Below are 6,006 nucleotides of genomic sequence, written 5' to 3'. Positions count from 1 at the left end.
TGTTTTTTTTTTTTTTTGGGGCGACTGTGGCTGTGAGGGAGTGCGGTCGTCTTTCAACCAGAAGGTTGTGGGTTCGATCCCAGCCCATGCAGTCAACATGTCGATGTATCCTTGGGCAAGATACTTAACCCTGAGTTGCTCCCGATGGCATGGCCAACGGTGTGTGAATGTGTGTCAATGTTAGGTCCTATAGAGTAAGGTACACTGCTCTGTATGAATGGGTGTGAATGGTGAATGACATGTAGTATGTAAAGCGCTTTGAGGGGTCTTAAAGACTGGATAAAGCGCTATATAAGTACAGTCCATTTACCATTTACCATTTAAAGCTCGATTGGATGCTCCACAATCAGATGCTGTTGGTACCTGTACATGTGGATAGATATGTAAATTGTAATCCCTGTAATTTTTGCTGTATGATGTCCTTTTGTTGTTCTGTTTATGTTTTTATGTCTTCATGTGGAACCTACTGCTGCAGGTCTCCCTTGAAAAATAGATCATTGATCTCAATGGGATTTTACCTGGATAAATAAAGGTTTTGAATTGAATGTCGAGCATTAACTGCAAGTCGCTCAAATGCATAAACTGGAGAATAATTATGTTACAAGTGTTACAGAAAACATATCCAAGTGTAACAAACATCCAGTATTAACCTTACTGTTTTTTACTAACAGTAACCAACTAATAATTTTCATAAAGTACATATTTATTCCAAACTCACAATATATATATATATGTAATAAAACATAATGCACAATGGTACACAGTATCCAAACTCTTTAGGCACTGGTCAGAGGCATTCATGTAAAGCAGATCACCAGAATCCAATACTGGTAAAAACGTTGCAGAGATCAAATGTTTCCTTTTCTGAAAGGAGAAACCTAATTTTAAAACAACATTTTCAGTGTGTGACTTGAAAGATAAGTTCTGATCAATAATAAAACCTTGGTATGTGTATGTAGTGACCCTTTCAATGTCAATGTCAGTCCCTTGAAACTTTTTGCCATTTGAGAATATCATGAGTTTGGAGTTGTCTGCATTTAATACTAACTTGAGTTGACATAAATTAGATGGAATAACATCAAAGGCAGACTGGAGGAAATCAAGACTTTGCTCTATAGAAGAGGATGAACAATAAATAACAGTATCTGCATAAAAATGGAAAGCAGCATTTGAAAAATTATTAAAGATTATTTACATATATGGTGAAATTATTGGTCCTAATATGGAACCTTGGCGCACACCCTTTCAAATCAAATCAATCAAATCAAGTTTTATTTATATAGCACATTTATAAATGATTTTTGGTCGAGCCAAAGTGCTGTACAAATAATAAAAATACCCGACAGTAAAGACATTTTACAGCTAGTACAATAGCAGTTTGTTCAGAATATCAGAATGAGAAGAAAACGACACCCTCACATCGTACAAGGAAAAACTTCCAGAGAAAACCCACAGTTTAAAGGGAAAAATGGGAGAAACCTCTTGGAGAGCAACAGAAGAGGGATCCCTCTCCCAGGACGGACAGACGTGCAATAGATGCCGTGTGTAAATCAAAGAGATAATACATTTTACAGCATAGGTTGACCGAATGTTAGGAAATGCATGTGTCTGTAATAAGAAGATGAATCCACGAAGATGTCAACAATCCTGTGGGAGCCTTCAGGGAGGCAGCACAACGAGACCCAGGCAGGACCGCAGAGACAGGTTCAGCCACGACCCGAAGTCCACGACTTAATCCAGAACTCAGGATAGAGGATAGAGGATCCAGGATGCGGGATCACAGCAAGAGGATCAGCCTCGACTCAAGATGCAGGCGTCGATATAGACACAAAAGAAGAAAAATTTGGCTGGGTTAATCGGAACATGAGAATACACAGATACAGACAGACAGAAGGAAGAACAAGCACTCCCTTTGGAGTGATTTTTTTTAAAATATTGAAGTTAAATGCATCAATCTGGTGCACTTTGACAGCAAAATGAAGAGATATATGGATACCTCTCAACATCCATATGAAACAACTGTAAACAGATTTACTTTGTCTATATGGATATAAAATAAACTAAAGCCTGACACCTACTGGCGGCTGGTTAAATTACTCCTTGTCCCTGAGTACACTCACCATCTTTCAGTAGGAAAGGGGAGAGGGAATCAATGGAGCTGCCAGGGAGGACACAGGGGAATCCAGACGGTGGTCTATGGGATGATGTAGACGTAGCTCTTTTTATGGACACCTGAGAGAAAGAGAGAGAGAAACATTATATACTGTATGTGTTCATTATATCTACTTTTTCAATATTATTATGTATTGTTTTATACTCACATTGTTAAAAAAGGTTCCAGAAGGCCTTGGGGACAGCAGTATCAGGGACTGGAGCTGGACAGGCTTTCATCAGCACTTCTCCTTCTTGAAATGCTTAACTAAAACATGACATTTACAATGGGTTCTGCTTTCATGAAAAATGTTCATATTCCCTCTGGAACATCACCATGCCATGATGAGACAGTATCATTCCATTTGGCTTGATACCTACAAGGAGAACCTACACATGTTCTTTAGTGAGCTGCGTGGGATTCTGCCAGAGAAAACGCTGGCGATCTGGAACATCACCATGCGGGACGCGAGGGTGCCTCCCATACTGGGCAAAATAGGGCGTGCACATGGTTGACCTCTGAAAACATAAAAATTCCTTTTAGTATCTCTGTTGAAAATTGTTTCCATCTGCATTTGTTACAACATTGTACCTGCTTTGAGGTGTTAATGCTGGCCACAATGCCCCTCAAGTGTTCATCCCAGTCATTCTGGTCCTCTCCGCAGTACTTGGCAAGTGCTTTTTTGATGGTTTGGTTGGTACGCTCATCTTGGCCATTGCACTGGGGATGGTAGGCTGAAGTGATGCAGTGTTTTACACCCAGTGCATCGAAAACACCACGGTTGACCTGCAGGTGGTTTAGTGTACACCAATTACCCTGATCGTATTACATTGTTACACATAACACATACACTGTATTAGATAGATTATTGTACCTCATTCACAAATTCCCGTCCTTGGTCGGTAATGATCTCCTCGACAAGCCCGAAATCGAGAAGAATGTTGATGATCTTTTTTGAGACCTCAGCAGCTGTTTTCTGGTAGAGAGTTTTTGCTACCACCCACTTCGTGAATAAATCGGTCGCTGTTAGAATGTATCTGCAATATGAAATGCAGAATGTTGTAAATACATACAGAATCACTGTCAATTATTTCCTTTCTTTTTAAACCAGAATCTTCACGTTTATAACCTTTAAAGGAGGTTACACATGCTTCAGCCCATCATGATAGTACCTTTTGCCCTTAGCAGTGGGCCAATGAGTTCCACATCAAGGACAGTCCATGCCTCGGGAACATGAATCGGATGCAGTACGGGTGCAACCGTTTTAATGGCCTCGTGTTGCTGGCAGCGGGGACACTCATAAACCTTCGCAAATATCATACATTTTCAATCAGCAAAACAAACTTTAGGTATAAAGATGATAGAACAGAAAAAACTTTCAGAGGAGACAGAATTAAACTGTTCAAGTTCTGAAATATGTTTTTAGACAGCTCTGATGGAGCTCAAACTGTCTCACTCTGTTTCAATGTACACATACAACACATTTCTGTAGATCAGGGGTGCCCACACCTTTTTGGCAGGTGAGCTACTTTTGAAATGACCAGCTAACCGAGGTCTACCAACCAAAAATAAAATCCCAAATTGCAAGGGTTGCTGAATAACACGTTTTATTTTTACATGGGATAACTACAATAGGGCTGCAACAAACGACTAATTTGATTATCGATTAATCTATAGATTAATGAAACGATTAATCGACTATTCGGACTACTACTGTGTGCCTTGCACAATTTCTCAAACGCTCTTATTTAGCCATCAACTTTTAGATTTAGTTTGAGGTTGGTTTAGGCATGTGGAAACTAACAATGAATACAATAAAGATGAATACTTGATTCAAAAATACATATATTATTAAATTAACTTAACAAATTGTGAACAAAATTAACATTGCTTTTTATTTGAATTAAATAAATAATATTTCACATCAAAAGAAACAACAATGTTTTAACAAATCTTATTAAATAATCTGATGACAGAACTGTAAACAGAATAGCTGAAACTTTAACAAAATAAATAACTCAGTTACCTCTAATCATTAACCCATGTTTGTATAATGTAGTTAACTCCGTGTGTTGCTGCTAGCATACATAACACCTGACGTGGAAACGTTACTCGTGGATGGGGCTACAGAGCTACTAGAAAGACAGTCAAACCCGGTGCATTCCTCCGTCTGAATGTGGTGCACTTTTGCTAAATGTTTAGACAAATTGCTCGTGTTACCGCCCTTACATGCTAAACACTTTTGGTGACGAGCATTGTCCACCTCAAGACGGGTAACATGTAACCACACCTTGGAGCGCTTCTCTCCACCATCTCCTCCGTGTGTTGCTGCATGTAGCAGATGCGTGTGTGTAAACTGCCCCGCCCCCTTGCAAACAGACGGGGGAGAGAGAGATCTCTTCTGGATTGGAAAGATAGAAAATACACCGACCATAGACGCATTTGTTTGTCTTTTTGCATGTTAGAAACGAGTTGGCGACACTAAGACTAAGAGATAATGTTTGTGTAGCAATAATACATGACCTTTCTCTTTCTCAACTCGCTACTCGGAGGGAAGTCGCTGTCATATGCCTTGTGAACACTCCGATAATGCCTCTCCACGTTACCTTTCTTTGGCAGAGCGACGCTTGCTTTACAAATAAGGCAAATAACCTTTGAATGTGACATCAAAAAAAAAGATTCTCCCTCCCATTCTGTGTGGAAGTGGTATGTCTTTAGCTTTTTGCTCGTTCCCGCACTCATTTTTGTTATTTGTCTCTCCCGGCACTTGACTGATTTTGTATCGCTTTGCATTCTGGGTTAACAGACTGGAAAGCAATAGGTCGCTTTTTCTGTCAATCAAGTCAACTCCTGAATTAAGTGGCAGGGAGGCCAAGGGAGGAGGGATCAAAACCTGTTTTGTCTATTTTAACGGAGCTGGATTTTTTTTAATTTATGAATGACTCGCGATCTACCAGCATTGCCCCCGCGGTCGACCGGTCGACCGCGGTCGACGTACTGGGCACCTCTGCGTGTAGATCAATAATCAGTCAGTCAAAAACTCCCACCCATTTCTTCACGTCTTCCCGCATAGTGGACCAGTGGTACGTTGCCAAAACCTTCTCGGTGGTGCGCCTTCTCCCTGCATGACATCCGGAACCCAGGTTATCATGGCACTCCTTCAGGACATCGATAATTTGGTCCTTGTTGCACACAACCACCCTCTCATTGTCCTTGTACGTGTAGTACAAATCTCCAGCTGGCACATCAGGAACAAAAAAATAATCATTTAGACATGGGTAGAGATGACATTATGACTAAAAGCTGTTCAAGAAATCCAGTGGCAAATGGGGTTTAGACGTAACAACTACAGTAATAGTGTGTATACTAATAAAAAGAAAAAGGAGAAAAAAGCTGTGGAGTCCTTGCGATTTACTGAAAAATGTTGGAATATGATAAACCATTAGAGGTATGATCACTTTTGCACCAAAAAACACCATTAGATAAATAGATAGATATATACTTTATTGAGCCCTAAAAGTAAAGGGATGTGAGGTTTATACCTCATAAAAAAAACGTATGTTCATGACTTAACCATGGTCTTATTCTGTTACTTACCTTTGATCAGGTATTGTTTGGATGCCCTCCGAATTAACGCCTTCCTTGTATCAGGCTTTTCAGCGGTGATGGTGAGATCGTGGTAACCACCATTGAGCACGTAGTGCTTTATCTCAGTATAAAAGCTCTCCATTTCTGTCATGAAAGTTAAGAACAAAAGAAAATATTACATACTACCTATGGCGCGAAAATGTCGCGGTCATTATGGGGAAGCGGAGGGATCGAGATCGGCATGAAGGTGTTCTTTTCACAATAAT

Source organism: Notothenia rossii (assembly GCF_949606895.1).
Source record: "Notothenia rossii genome assembly, chromosome: 1".
NCBI classification, from domain to species: domain Eukaryota; kingdom Metazoa; phylum Chordata; class Actinopteri; order Perciformes; family Nototheniidae; genus Notothenia; species Notothenia rossii.
This window is presented reverse-complemented; position numbering follows the sequence as displayed.